Genomic DNA, 17,682 nt, shown 5'->3' with positions numbered 1-17,682 from the left:
ATCACACATTCTCTCTCCCTCACACACACACACCACATCACACACACACCACATCACACATTCTCTCTCTCCCTCACACACACACACCACATCACACATTCTCTCTCACACCACATCATAAACACACACACCACATCACACACACACACCACATCATACACACACACACCACATCACACACACACACCACATCACACACTCTCTCACACACCACATCACACACACATCACACCACATCACACATTCTCTCTCACTCCACATCACACATTCCCTCTCCCTCACACACACACACCACATCACACACACACCACATCACACACACACCACATCAAACACACACCACATCACAGACTCTCTCTCACACCACATCACACACACCACATCATACACACACACCACATCACACACTCTCTCTCACACCACATCATACACACACACACACCACATCACACACATACACCACATCACACATTCTCTCTCTCACCACATCACACACACAACACCTCATCCTCTACTCTGGATGCTCTCCTGAGCCCCATTCCTCCCCCACCCCCTCTCTCTTTCACACACACACACACACACACATCACACCACACACACACTTTCTCCTTCATGCACACTTGTCCACTCAAACACTATTTCTCTCCCTCAGTTTCACACACACCATCTCCCTCAAAAACACACACACACACACACAGTGAGAGTGAGTGAGTATGTATGCATGCATTGAGAGTGTGTGTGTGTGTATGTATGCATTGAGAGAGTGTGTGTGTGTGTGTGAGTGAGTGTGTGTGTGATTCAGTGTGTATGTATGCATTGAGAATGTGTGTGTATGTGTGTGTGTGTGTTTATTTATTCATTGAGAGAGTGTGTGTGTGTGTGTGTGAGTGTGTATGTATGTATGCATTGAGAGTGTGTGGGTGTGAGTGAGTGTATATGTATGCATTGAGAGAATGTGTGTGTGTGTGTGAGTGATTGTGTATGTATGCATTGAGAGTGTGTGTGTGTGTGTGATTGAGTGTGTATGTATGCATTGAGAGTGTGTGTGTGTGTGAGAGAGAGTGAGTGTGTATGTATGCATTGAGAGTGTGTGTGTGTGTGTGTGTGTGAGTGAGTGTGTATGTATGCATTGAGAGTGTGTGTGTGAGTGAGTGTTTATTTATGCATTGAGAGTGTCTGTGTGAGTGTGTATGTATGTATGCATTGAGAGTGTGTGGGTGTGAGTGAGTGTATATGTATGCATTGAGAGTGTGTGTGTGTGAGAGTGAGTGTGTATGTATGCATTGAGAGTGTGTGTGCGTGGGTGTGTGAGTGAGTGTGTATGTATGCATTGAGAGTGTGTGTGTGTGTGAGTGAGTGAGTGTGTATGCATTGAGAGTGTGTGGGTGTGTGAGTGAGTGTGTATGTATGCATTGAGAGAGTGTGTGTGTGAGTGAGTGTGTATGTATGCATTGAGTGTGGGTGTGTGAGTGAGTGTGTATGTATGCATGCATTGAAAGTGTGTGTGTGTGGGTGAGTGTGTATGTATGCATTAAGTGTGTGTGTGTGTGTATGTATGCATTGAGAGTGTGTATGTATGCATTGAGAGTGTGTGTGTATGCATTGAGAATGTGTGTGTGTGTGTGTATGCATTGAGAGTGTATGTGTGTGTGCGTGGGTGTGAGAGAGTGTGTATGTATGCATTGAGAGTGTGTGTGTGGGTGAGTGAGTGTGTATGTATGCATTGAGAGTGTGACTGGATTCACAATGTGTGTGGAATTGTGTGAGGAGTAAGTGAAGCAGGGCATTAGCGCTTAGCGATCAGCACGGCTAATTGTCTCGTTCTGTGTGAGTGTGTGTGTGTGTGTAGAGTTCAGCGCGGCTAATCGTGTCGTTCTGTGTGTGTGTGTGTGTGTGTGTGTGTGTGTGTGTGTAGCGTTCAGCACGGCTAATCATCTCGTTCTGTGTGTGTGTGTGTGTGTGTGTGTGTGTGTGTGTGTAGCGTTCAGCACGGCTAATCATCTCGTTTGAAGCTCTCTCCTCTGCTGCTACTGACTGAAGAACACTAAAGACACTAAAGAGGAGATTTCTGTGGGAATCAAACATGGACTCGCTGATGACCCCTTGCCTCTCTGCTCACACCAGAACCGGAACACACCAGAACCGGAACATAACAGAACCAGAACACACCAGAACCAGAACACACAAGAACCAGAACACACCCGAACCGGAACACACCATGACTAGAACACACCATGACCAGAACACACCAGAACCGGAACACATCAGAACCGGAACACAGCAGAACCAGAATACACTAGAATCAGAACACACCTAACTTAGAAACCAGGGTATCTGCACATTTTCCAAGTGCAAATTTAAAGACTTTTGAGACTTTTTCAAGACATCTAAATGGAAAAATTAAGACATACCACGGCAAAAAAGATACAACTTAAAACTGTTTTATGCAATAGTTTTTTTGAAAGAAAATAATTGTGTGTGAATTAAAATTACCTTCACAGCTATAAATGCCCAATTTTAGGGTCTGGGCTGCTTGCTTTTGAAGCTGGCTGTACATATCTGGTTGTGCTACTGGCTGAGGTTGTTCTTCACCTTTTACCTTCACCTCTTCTACCTTTTTTTCAAAGGTAGACTAAGCTATTTAAATATTTGAATAGGCCTACTAACTTTACTAGGTCTCTATTGTCCCATATGCAGCACAGAAAATTAAAGTTAATCCACTACTTTACATTTTGCATACCAGTTGTATTTAAACCAACCAAAGCTTGACTGAAACATTGTAAAACCATTGACTTGTTTAAAAAAAAATGTATGGGAAAAGTGAAACCCCTCCTCGCATGTTACTGCTGAAAAACTGCTGGTTTCATCTCAAGCACGCACATATTATGAATGCACTTACAGACTCGTTTTTTTTATGTAGCCAGTCACCAACATTCAAAGAAAATATGCAGTTATATTTCACAACTTTTGCGAAGTACTGGGAAAGGCTGGCAAGCAAGCTGCAGAGAGATATTACAGGTACTATAACTTAGACAGATATTTACTTAGGCTAGCCAGCAAATCATGCTGGAGAGATGCAAACAGATAAACTTAATGTGTATTTTCTCCTGGTTAATTGCGAAAACGTTTGTTTTCTTTTTCTGTCGGTCCGTAGTTCCTTCATAAATTGAGCAGCAAATTATCAGACGAGTGACAGAAGCACCACACATTATTGGACCAGGAGTCTTCGCGTCCATAGTTTGTGAAACGATGCCGCGTCCGAGCAAAGATTCTAGAAGCCCAGCGCAACTCCACAAAGGAGGACAAACGAGCGTCCGGCTTGAGGCTGCGCTGGACAGGACTTTTAAACTGCCCGGCCTAAATCCGAACGTATGGCCAGTTGGCCACCCTATTACCAGCTCATTCTGCCGCGCGTATCTCTCAGGCCTCGACTACACCACGAAAACGTAAGGCATATTTTTACATAGGCTACCGTATTCTTACCATTTTCACACCTTTAACGACACCCGTGAAAAAAAAACCGGATGGAGACATTTCACTCGCTCTCTCGCACTCGCTGGCAGTCCCATTCGCAAATTTAATACCTCCTTTTCAAAAATTCAAGACATTCCAGACAATTTAAGACTTTTTTAGGCCTTAAAAACCTTAAGTTGTATTTAAGACTTTTTAAGGATCCGCGGGAACCCTGAGAAACATAAGGGCACTTTAGGACCACACACACACACACACACTACACATCACACACACATTACACACACACACACACACACATCACACATTACACACTACACATCACACATTACACACACACATTACACATCACACACATTACACATCACACACACACATTACACATCACACACACACACATTACACATCACACACATTACACACACACACTACACATCACACACACATTACACACATTACACACACACATTACACATCACACACACACACACACATTACACACATTACACACATTACACATCACACACATTACACATCACACACACACATTACACACACATTACACATCACACACATTACACATCACACACATTACACACACTACACATCACACACACACACACACACACATTACACATCACACACATTACACACACACACTACACATCACACACACATTACACACATTACACACACATCACACACTACACATCACACACACATTACACATCACACACATTACACATCACACACACACATTACACACACATTACACACACTACACATCACACACACACATTACACATCACACACACACACATTACACATCACACACACACATTACACATCACACACATTACACATTACACACACACACACACATTACACATCACACACACACATTACACATCACACACATTACACACACACATTACACATCACACACACATTACACACACACATTACACATCACACACATTACACATTACACACACACACACATCACACATTACACATCACACACACACATTACACATCACACACATTACACATCACACACACATCACACACATTACACACACACATTACACATCACACACACATTACACATCACACACACACATTACACATCACACACACACACATTACACACACATTACACATCACACACACATTACACATCACACATTACACACACACACATTACACACACACATTACACACACACATTACACATCACACACATTACACACATTACACATCACACACACACATTACACATCACACACACACATTACACATCACACACACATTACACACACATTACACATCACACACATTACACATCACACACACACATTACACATCACACATTACACATCACACACACACACATTACACACACACACATTACACATCACACATTATACATCACACACACACATTACACACACATTACACATCACACACATTACACACACACATTACACACACATTACACATCACACACACACATTACACACATTACACATCACACACACATTACACATCACACACACATTACACATCACACACACATTACACATCACACACACACATTACACATCACACACATTACACACACACATTACACATCACACACACACATTACACACACACACACACACATTACACATCACACACATTACACATCACACACATTACACATCACAAACACACTACACATCACACACACACATTACACATCACACACACACATTACACATCACACACATTACACATCACAAACACACTACACATCACACACATTACACACACACATTACACACACACACACACACATTACACATCACACACATTACACATCACACACATTACACATCACAAACACACTACACATCACACACACACATTACACATCACACACACACATTACACATCACACACATTACACATCACAAACACACTACACATCACACACATACATTACACATCACACACACACATTACACATCACACACACACATTACACATCACACACATCACACACACACACTACACATCACACACACACATCACACACATACATTACACATCACACACACACACTACACATCACACACACACATTACACACACACACACACACATTACACATCACACACATTACACACACACACACATTACACATCACACACACACACATTACACATCACACACACACACATCACACACACACACACATTACACATCACACACATTACACACACTGTCACATGGGTTCTGTGGCGAAATGATGACTCAGCCAAGATCTGCAACTCCGGTGCAAGAAAGGTGTTTTATTTACAGTCCAAGGTTCTCCAAAAGTGAGCAAATGACCAAAAAAAATAAATAAAAGAAACAAAAATAAAGTTGAAGTTTCCAAAATGTACAACATATTGTAGGCCTATGAACTAAGAAAAGAAAAACAAAATGTATCTAAAGAAGGAAAAAAAAACTTGCCAGTCTGAAGAGCAAAACTTCACAGCCCAGGACCACAAACCAGACCGCAATGAAAATGGGCAGAGAGAGCTTAAATACCACTAGCCCCTCCCCTACAATTAACCCCAAACAGCTGTACACATACCAAACCCCATTAATCTCCCATTTACAAAACAATGGCAAGATTTCAAAATAGCCAAAAGGTTACACATTTTACACACACACACACATTACACATCACACACACACATTACACATCACACACATTACACATCATACACACACATCACACACACACACACACACTACACATCACACACACACATTACACATCACATCACACACACACATTACACATCACATCACACACACACCACACACACTGTTAGGGCCAATTTAAGCTTAAGTTTATTTTATTGAAATTTACCTCCCCCTGCTGGCACTTTTACTTGCTTTATGACACCACCAGGAACTCCTATATATGGACACAGGAAGTGAGGCCTGGCAGGTGAACGCATTAGTGAAGAAGCGCTAGACACAGTTGGGAGCGATATAGTTTTTTGACCACGACCACGAACATAGACTAAGAACTCACGAACTACAGTAACCACATACAAAACAACATTGAAGCTTTTCGTTTACATTTACATTGATACACGCATACATCTTTGGATTATTTAGGTTGTATTTAGAAGGATAGAAGATCCTATTTTCGTTGGAATTAGAATCTTTAAGTTTGTTTGAACGTGCGTCCGAAATCCCCCTGGCCTGGCTCGCGCGGCGGCTTGATAAAGAAGGTGAGACAAGTTGCCAAAATAAAGTCAAAAAACTTCGTCAAGGATTAGGAAAGCATTCCGTCTTGGATTATCGACACCGGAGGATAAACCACGCGGATTCGCTGTTATCAGGACACCTGCTGCATTGGAGAAAGCTGCTGATGGTGAAAACTTTCGTCGGGTCGTGAGTAACGCGATAAACCACCCGAACTCTGACTGTTTTATGTGGACAAGCATAACGTTGACTCTTTGATTGAGTGCTTGATAAACGTCGGGAAAGTTTGATACAGTGTAGCGTGCTTTGAATTGAAACGTTTCAAAGTTGAGACTGCAACGTTGTAACGTTGTGCTTTAGTCACCTCATCTGCTACGTGTGAAGTGCTTGACTGTACTTTAAAATATAAACTCTGAAGCTCACGCATGCCAGCGTGAATGAAACATAAGTGTTTATTGATTTAGAAATAATTTATTTGATAGCATACGGTTTTGGGTTTCATTAGTGGAACTTTTGTTTGTTTGTTTGAATTGCGTGAATCACGCTGCATTTAAAGGCCTATTGAACGTGTCCTTCAAGCCTAAAAATGTTAATGGCCACTATGGATGATACTCATTCTGCTGAAATGGATGAGCATATTAAGGAACTAAAGAAGGTCAGAAAAGGCAAATTAGCAAAATGTACACGCAAAATGAATGACATTAAAAGGACAATGCAAGAAAAGGATATTGATGCTGTGAAACAACATTTTCTCATTTTCCAATCAGTTTGTGAAGAATTTAAGAATGCCCATGATGCTGTGCAAAATGTATTACCTGAACAGGAAAAACAAATAGACAAAGTTGAATGGTATAAACCTAGGATAGAACCATTTGAAGATTTCCTGGAAGAGGTACAGGATTGGGAGGAATTAATGGCAGAGCAAGACGAATCAGATGAACAGGAATTTCTTGCAGAAGATCAGGAGTCTGTTGAACCAGTGACTGTATCAGAGCAGCAAGAGGGTGCATTAAATCCAGAGTCAAGGGATCTACAAGATTTCGTTCATCCAAATGATAGCATTTCTAACGTTAGTAAATCTAAATCATCTTCAGTGACATCTGCACATAGGAAAGCTCTTGCTGAGCAAGCTGCACTGTTGTCACGTAGGGAAGCATTGAATGCTAAGCAGGCACTTGAGCAACAGAGATTGATTTTGGACTCCAAGATTGAAGCCACAGAACTCGAAGCAGAAATTGCAGCATCAGATGCCAAGATAAAGGTTCTGGAAAGCTTTGATTTGCAGTCAGGAAAGTCTGAAGATGGCATGAACTCCTACTTAGAAAGTCATAGACCATTTTTACATGCATCAAGACAAAGACAGTCACCTGTGGAGTTTGCTAGAATATCTACAGTTCCTAAAACACCACTGCAAAAAATTCTGCAACAGCCTAGACCTGCTAGAGTCCTTACAATCCCTAAGCAACAGCAGGCAATGCCAAAGAGCCCAGTCTCAAGTTCAAAGCAGTCTGTCACGATTGCTAAGACACCAATCCCTTTAAAGTTCAAGCAGGATAAGATGAATAGAAAAGGTGGTAGTCAAAAGCCTGAGCCAAGTCAAGACTATGACGATTTGTCTTCTGTCATTCATAGACAGAATGACATTGTTGATTTACTTGTACTGCAACATAAACAAGCACTATTACCTGTTAGAGAAATACCAACCTTTCAAGGTGATCCACTAAGTTTTACAACATTCATGCGTGCCTTTGAATATAGCATTGAAGACAAAACAGCAAACAGTCAAGATCGCCTTTACTATCTTAAGCAGTATACGACAGGACAACCCAGAGGACTCGTCCGAAGCTGCTTCCATATGGATCCATCAAGAGGATACCGCGAAGCTAAAAGACTCCTACAGGAGAACTTTGGAGATGACCTGAAAGTTACAATGGCATACATGGATAAGGCCCTGAAATGGACAAATATCAAGTCCGACGATGGAAAGGAACTACAGAGATATGCACTGTATCTTAGAGGCTGCTGTAACACAATGCAAGACCTAAAGATCATGGAAGAGCTAGATTTACCCTCCAACATGAAACTGATTATTACCAAACTGCCCTACAAACTGAGAGAGAAGTGGAGATCGACTGCATGTGATATCCTGGAAAGAACAGGTCGCAGAGCCCGTTTCCATAACCTCGTAGCCTTTATGGAGAAACAGGCCAAGATCTTGCTGGACCCTCTGTTCGGTGACATTCAACACCTCAACAAGACCAAGACTGCAGCCATTTCCAAACAGCCAAACCCAATAAGGAGCAAGGGCAGTAGCTTTGCTACAACAGTAGCAGTGTTGACTGATGACTGTGACATCAGAACATGTGCAAAAGACCATACATTCAAATATCAAAACATCTCTGACTCCTGTGCCGCCTGTGCATTCTGTGAAGGCAAACATCACCTGAAGGATTGCCAGAAGTTGAAGACACAGCCACATGTGGCCACAGTAGAGTTTCTGAAAACCAAAGGCTTCTGTTTTGGATGTCTTCTGAGAGGACACATGAGTAAAGACTGCAAGAGGAGGATGACCTGTGAGAAATGTCAAGGTAGGCACCCCACCATCTTGCATTTAGACAAAGTGAAGCCGACTGAGCCAGTAAAACCGAAGGAGACCTCCATCAACAGCGGTCATGTCACCCTCAAAGCTGGTGGAGTAACCGGGGCCGGCAAAGACTGTGCTCTGTCAATTGTGCCGGTCCAAGTAAAAGTCACTAAGGGAAGTAAAGCCGTGCTGACCTACGCCTTTCTGGATCCAGGAAGTTCAGGGACGTTCTGTACGGAGAGACTGAGAAGACAGTTAAACGCTAGAGGCCGGAAGACTGAGATTCTCCTACGGACGATGGGGCAGATCAAGACTCAAGTTACGAGCTTTCTGGACTGGAAGTAGGCAACCTGGATGGGAACACCTTTTTGGAACTCCCTAAAGTCTACACACAAGATGCCATCCCAGTGACTAAACAAAACGCTGCAACTCAGAAGGACATCTCAATATGGCCATACTTAAAAGAAGTGAAGCTAAATCAGATTGATGCGGACATTGATCTTCTTATAGGAGCCAATACCCCAAGAGCCCTTGAACCATGGCAGATTATCAATGCCTAAGACGGTGGCCCTTATGCAGTCAAGACGGTGTTTGGATGGGTGATCAATGGACCACTCAACTGTTGCACTGCTGAGGAGTCTTCAAGATTGCCGACTTTAACTGCAAACCACATCTCTGTGACTGAGTTGAAGGATCTACTGGTACAGCAGTACAATCATGATTTTCCCGAGAGGAAATATGATGAAAAGAAAGAGATGTCTGCTGAAGATCTCAAGTTCATGCAGAGTGCCAAAAGCTCAGTAATGCTCAAGAACGGACATTACTATATGTCACTTCCATTGCGTGACCGAGATATCATGATGCCGAACAACCATGACATTGCCAAGCAACGAGCCCTGAACCTGATCAGAAAGTTCAAATCAGATCCAACTTATGCTCTGGATTACAGGAACTTCATGACTGACGTCATCCGGAAAGGCTATGCCGAGATGGTGCCAAAGGACAGGCTTCAGAGGCAAAATGGAAAAGTGTGGTACATCCCACATCATGCAGTGTATCACAAAAGGAAGAAAACCCTTAGAGTGGTATTCGATTGTTCGTCAACATTCCAACAAACATCCCTCAACAATCAACTACTTCAAGGACCAGACCTGGCTAACCCTCTCCTCGCCGTTCTGCTAAGGTTCCGCCAAGAACCCATTGCTATGATGGCAGACATAGAAGGAATGTTTCACCAAGTCTGTGTCCATGATGATGACCGCGACCTGTTGAGATTCCTGTGGTGGCCAGACGGCGACACATCAAGGAACCTCGAGGAGTACCGGATGACCGTCCACCTATTTGGAGCAATATCCTCTCCAACATGTGCCAACTTCGCACTGCGCAAGACTGCAGATGACCATGGTCACGGCTATGCTGAAGAGGTGAGCAGGACCATCAAACGCAACTTTTATGTCGATGACTGTCTTAAGTCAGTGGCAACAGAAGACCAGGCCATTTCCCTCTGCAAAGACCTCAGAGACCTCTGCTCTCGGGGTGGATTCAAGCTCACAAAGTGGATTTGCAACAGCCGCTCTGTGCTTGCTTCCATTCCCGATGAGTACAAGGCGAAGCAGATCAAAGAACTGGATCTGGACAGAGAGAAGCTGCCACTAGAGCGAGCTCTAGGAGTTCAATGGAATATTGAAAAGGACACCTTCATTTTTCGTGTCACTCTCCAGGACAGACCCCTGACACGTCGGGGTATCCCATCAGTCGTCAGCTCTATTTATGATCCCTTAGGATTCCTGGCACCATTCATCCTAAAAGCAAAGCAGATCCTCCAAGGCCTCTGCAAACTGAAGTGCGGATGGGATGATGGCATATCAGAGACTTACCTCACACCTTGGAAGAAGTGGCTTGCTGAACTGGAGCGACTGTCCAATGTTCAAATCAACAGATGCATAAAGCCCAAGAACTTTGGCCAAGTTGAAAAGGCGCAAATGCATCACTTTTGTGATGCAAGCGAAAATGGCTACGGCAGTGTAAGCTACCTAAGACTGACCAACAGAGCGGGTGAAATCCATGTGACACTTGTTCTGGGGAAATCCAGAGTGACACCGCTGAAGCAAGTAACTATCCCAAGATTAGAGCTAGCCTCAGCAACTCTTGCAGCCAAGATGGATCGACTGCTGAGGTCAGAACTGGAATTGGAGTTGGAGCCCTCAGTCTTTTGGACCGACAGCGAATCTGTGCTAAAATACATAAGAAATGAGAACAGAAGATTCAAAACCTTTGTGGCCAATAGGATTTCAGACATCCGTGAACTTTCAGACAAAGACCAGTGGCGGCACATTGGCTCTAAGGAAAATCCGGCTGATGACGTCTCACGTGGCTTGAACATTGAAGGTTTCCTGAAGTCCAAAAGATGGTTCCAAGGACCAGAGTTTCTTGCTAAACCAGACACTGAATGGCCAAATGCGCTAAAAGATTTTCCACCCATCGAGTCAAATGATCCCGAGGTGAAAAAAGAAATGATGGTTAATAGTCTGCTTGTAGAAGTGAAGAGCCCACTAAGCAAGCTAATGGAGTACTACTCACACTGGAACAGACTCAAAAGAGCTGTAGCATGGATGCTGAAGTTTCGGGCACTTCTGCAAGAACAGAAACTACGTAGAGTCACTAGAACCGCTCAGACTGACCTAAAGTCCAAAGCAAAAGTAGGACTTACTGTAGAAGACCTGCAGGAGGCGGAAGATTGTATTATCCACTTTGAACAAAGAAAAGCTTTCCAGCAGGAGATTAACTCACTCAAGCGAGGGCAGCCATGTGCCAAAACAAGCACTCTCCGCAAGCTGGACCCAACCCTGGACCAGGGTATCTTGAGAGTAGGAGGTAGGCTCAACAAAACAGCCTTACCTAGTGAAATGAAGAACCCAGTAATTCTTCCAAAGAACTCGCACATCTCGAGACTGATCCTACAGCAAATCCATCTGCAAGTAGGCCACTCAGGACGAAGTCACATGCTAGCCAAACTGCGAGAAAGATTTTGGCTACCTTGTGCTCATGCCATGGCTAGGAAAACCATAAAAAGGTGCATCTTCTGCCGAAGATATCAAGCCAAGGTGGAACAGCAGAAGATGGCAGATTTGCCACAGGACCGCATAACCCCAGATGAACCTCCATTCACCCATGTGGGGGTAGATTACTTCGGGCCTATCGAGGTAAAGCGGGGCCGGTCGCAGGTAAAACGCTATGGGGTGATCTTTACTTGTCTTGTTTGCCGTGCAGTGCACCTTGAAGTGGCGAGTTACCTGAACACTGACTCGTGCATCAATGCTTTACGCAGATTCATTTGCCGCAGAGGACCTGTGTCAAGCATCAGATCCGACTGCGGCACTAACTTCATTGGTGCAAACAGAGAGTTACAAGAGGCCTTGAAGGAAATTGATCACTCCAAAATCCAACATGCACTACTCAAGGAAGGAGTGAAGTGGACTTTCAATCCCCCCTCAGGAGCACATCATGGAGGAGTATGGGAAAGGTTGATTCGTCTCGTCAAAAAGATTCTTTATTCTATTCTGAAAGAACAGCGCTTGGATGACGAGGCTCTCCAAACAGCACTGTGTGAAGTTGAGGCCATCATGAATGACCGACCCATCACCACAGTGACTAGTGACCCAAACGATCTGGAACCTCTTACCCCGAACCATCTTCTCCAGTTGAAATCGAAACCTGTCATGCCACCAGGACTCTTCCAGAAAGGAGATTTGTACTCCCAGCGAAGATGGAGACAAGTGCAATACATATCAGACCTTTTCTGGCGGAGATGGATAAAGGAATACTTACCTCTCATGCAGGAGAGAATCAAATGGAACAGACCCAGGAGAAACCTAACCACCGGAGACCTGGTTGTGATTGTGGATGAAACTGCTCCTAGGAACTCCTGGCAGCTGGGCAGAGTGGTCAAATAGGTCTTTATTCATGCTGTAAAACCAGACACACACAAGCAAACAGACAGAGCACATACAATAAATACACAACGACAACACAATAGCAGCATGAAGGGGTGAACCCTAGTAAGCAAAGAATGCTTGTAGTAGGCACCCATGGACCCCCACCCCACCCCACCCCTAAACACACTCATATACACTTACTCACACACACTAACAGAGACACAGTCCCTTATCTCCCATAAAACAGCTTAAAGGAATCAAACACAAACATATTTTATACTAGCACTCATAAAACATAGCAGTCACACAATAGAATAATCTCATCCCAGTCATAAGTTAAGAGACATGATAGACATAATAATGTACTTGGACCCATAAGTCACAGCAGTCACACAACAGTCACTACGTCATAAGATGACAGCAGTTTTAATTTAACATTTTTTTTGAAGACCAAATAGGACTGAGACATTTTTATGAAACCTTCAAGCATGTTCCACACCTGGGGTCCCCTGGAAACAATACTCTGGCTGGTGCTCTTCAATTTCCTTACTTTACCGAAAATTATGTGTTTATTCCTGGTATAATGAGTGTGCTGCAGATAAGAGATTGGCACTAGATCACCTAGGCGGCTATTAATTTTGGTTACCACCTGGTACATAGTACAGGCATTGTGATATGTGTTAATGTCCGTGAGTTTGAGGAGTCCAAGTTTGTGGAACAAAGGTGCTGTTGGTGCATTGTACTTTGACCACGTTATGGAGCGTATAATTTTTTTCTGGAGGGACTGTAGTTTTATGAGATAGCTAGGGTATGTGTTGCACCAGATAATGTTGCAGTAGGTGATGTGGGGTTCAAACAGAGTTTTATAGAGTGTAAGAAGAGCAGGAAGTGGAAGGAAGTGTCTAATTTTAAAAAATAAACCAACATATTTTGAAAGTTTGCTTACTAGATTATCAATGTGACTTCTAAAGTTGATAAATTCATCTATTTCTACCCCCAAGAACTTAGTTGATGTTACTCTTTCAATGATATGGCCATTGATAGAGATACAGGTGTTTTCCACATTTGCTTTATTTTTTATGGAGCGAAATATTATGTAGTTTGTTTTATTAACATTTAATGATAATTTGTTGCACTTAAACCAGGTGTCAACATTCAACAACTCCCTGTTAGCAGTCTCCTGTAAGACACTAAGATTTTTATGGGAGAAGATCAAGTTAGTGTCATCTGCAAATAATACTTTATGAAAGGCCTCGGAGGTATAGACAATGTCATTAATGTAAATAATGAACAAAAGAGGCCCAAGGATAGATCCCTGGGGTACTCCGAAAGTGATGTGTTTTTGTACAGACCTTTGATCATTGACACATACAAATTGTTCTCTATTTTGGAGATAGCTTTTGAACCATCTCAGTGCTGTGCCTCTAATTCCATAATGCTGCAGTTTGTAAAGTAAAATATTAAAATCAATAGTATCAAATGCTTTTGACAGATCCAGAAATATGCCAATAGCGTGTTGATTATGGTCAATGGCCTGGCTGATGTATTCTGTTAGGTCTAAGATAGCCATGCAGGTAGTGCTTTGCTTCTTGAAGCCGTACTGAGCAGGGACAAGTATGTTATATTTATCTAAGAAGCTACTCAATCTTTTGTGCACTACCTTCTCAAATACCTTTGACAAGGTGGGCAGAATTGATATTGGTCTGTAATTGCCAATATCATTCTTATCACCTGACTTATATATTGCCGTGATTCTAGCTATTTTGGTTTGTTTTGGAACTATCCCATGAAACAGGGAGAGATTTACACAATGAGCTAGAGGCTCAGCAATGTGAGTCATGATGCCCTTAAGAATGACGCTACTAATTTCATCAACACCTGATGTTCTGGAGCTTTTCATACTCCCAATGATTGCACAGATTTCGTGTGAATCGGTTGGTCGCATAAAAAGTGAATTAGGAAACTCCCCATGTAAATACTGGGTAAAAGATGCTCCTCTGGGTGGAATAATGGTTCTAGCTAGGTTTTCCCCAGTACATACAAAGTGGTTATTAAAGTGATTTGCTAGATCGTCATCAGCTGATCCACAGCTATCAGTGTCAGGGAGAACCAAGACTTTTTGGCCCCTTCCAAGGGCACTATTAAGAATCTGCCACATTTTCTTGGAATCCCCCTGTGATTTTTTAAGGCAATCTGTGTAGTGATCCCTTTTACTTTTTCTGATTATATGTGTGAGTTTGTTCCTAAATTTTGTGTAAATTTCCTTGTTTGTGTCATTAGGGTTTTTTAAGTATTGTTTGTAGAGTTTATTTTTATGACTAATGGATTTCAGGATGCCTGATGTCAGCCATGGTTTATGGGCTTTAGTGCTGCTTACAACCACTTTTTCAGGGATGGTACGATGGATGGAATCTGTTATAGTATCTACAAGGGCATTATATGCAGCATCAGGACCACTGCAATGATAGATGGAGTTCCAGTTTTTATATTGTAGGTTATGGCACAAATTTTGCATTGTTTTATCATTTATGATTTTAACTCTTATTTTCTGTTTTGAAGTCAAGTGTTTTACTACTCGGTCAATAGATAGCAGTATGGGGAAATGATCAGAGAGGTCAGATATAATTATCCCAGATCTCAGACTGGCATTTGGTATGTTAGTGACTATATTGTCAATGATAGTTTTTGTATATTGTGTCACCCTTGTATAGGTGTTAATTGTAGGAAAAAAAGAATATGAATGTAGAGTATTAATGAAATCAATTTTTTCCATGTCATTTTTTGCTATGTCAATATTGTAGTCGCCCAGGATAATACATTCCTTTTTGTTGGTGTTAAGGGTAAACAAAAGTTCATCTAACTTCATCCTGAATAAGTTGAAGTCTGAGTCTGGTGGGCGGTAGACCACTCCAATTACATAATTTATGACATTGCTGGTTTTTAACTCAAGAAATAAGGAATCGGACTGACCATCATCAATCTTAAGATCTTCACACACGCGAGCATTGAGTTTAGATTTCACATACAAACATACACCCCCTCCTATTCTATCTGGTCTATTTTTGTTAAAAAGCTGGTATCCCTCAATATTTAGAGAATTTAGATGTGATCTCTCATTTAGCCAAGTCTCACTACAGCCCACCACATCAAAGCCATGTTTGGTGGTAGGTAGGAGGGAGACTAAGTCATCATGGTGTTTTTGCAAACTTCTAACATTTAGATGGAGAAGAGAAAAGTTATTATTGTTGGGAATACATTTTACTTGGTCAGGAGAATAACTTGAACACTGTAATCTATCATTATAGTCAACATACAGTTGACTATCACAGTTTTTGATCAGGTGTTCAATAGCCATAGATATGCAGACACAGATGTATGCCTACTCAAATATGAGGTCCTGGAAATACAGACTCTCTTTAATGGTATATAGTGTCTTAAACAAGTTGCTCATTCTTTTTGACCAGGGGCAACACCCCCAGGATAGACTGTTCAAATGGTAATGTGCAGCACTTCTCATTCTGGATGACTTTGACTATTGAGCTGTTTTTCTCTGGTGGACTCAAAGCCATCCCTGGTGCTGCACCTACTCCAGATGGACACAAGGCGCCTTGGTGTTGATTTGACAGTCGTTGGTTTGGTTCCTGGTCTTTTATATCCACTGAATCTGCATCAATCGTATCTGCCCTTCTCTTTGCTGGTGAACTGATGCTTGATTCAGAGCTAAGTGATCCAATATCTCTTGCTCTCTTTATCTGTAGCGTTTTCACTGACTGGAAATAAGATAGCAATGATGATGCATCAGCTCCTGAAGTACATCCCAAAGAAAGGGGTTGTCGGGTTGATTTGTCCCGTCTGCATCCTTTACTATTGGTAGATTTTATAACCAGCTTTTTCTTTTTCCTCCGTTTTCTTCCCTTAGTTGAGGATAGAGCTGCAGGGGGCGATTCTCCTCCTTTCCCCTCCACAGTATGGGAAATTAACTCCTTCTCGACCTCAGGCTCTTTTTCCTCACACGTTTGTCCTGTATCAGGATTGGGTGTAGAAGATGTTTTTACCACATATTCATTGTACGTGTCCTCTATGACCCTGATTGATTCTTGGGTAGCAGGACTGAAATCTGAGTTGGGCACTATGTCATCATTATTTTGCTTTTCGAGCTGTTTGATGTTAACCTGTCCACGATAGAAGACCTTTGCCCAGTGTGAGCCCATCTTTACAGTCCGGGGAATGTGTTTAGAGGGCAATGCTTCTATGTAGACCATCCGGTCTCCATTAGAACAGTTTGTTAGCTGGTTGTTGTAGCGAATCATGCGTCTCATAATATTACTCACAATCTTGCAGCCTTTTAGATTGAGAAACTCCGTCACAATACTATCATCAGCAGATTCTGGTAGCTCTTTGATAGTGATCTGAATGGCGTTTAGGTCAGCCATACGGGATT

Source organism: Alosa pseudoharengus, unplaced genomic scaffold, assembly GCF_046254945.1.
Source record: "Alosa pseudoharengus isolate Yale_2024_CS ecotype anadromous, Long Island Sound unplaced genomic scaffold, YU_APseudo_1.1 YU_APseudo_1.1_scf_17, whole genome shotgun sequence".
NCBI lineage: Eukaryota > Metazoa > Chordata > Actinopteri > Clupeiformes > Clupeidae > Alosa > Alosa pseudoharengus.
This window is presented reverse-complemented; position numbering follows the sequence as displayed.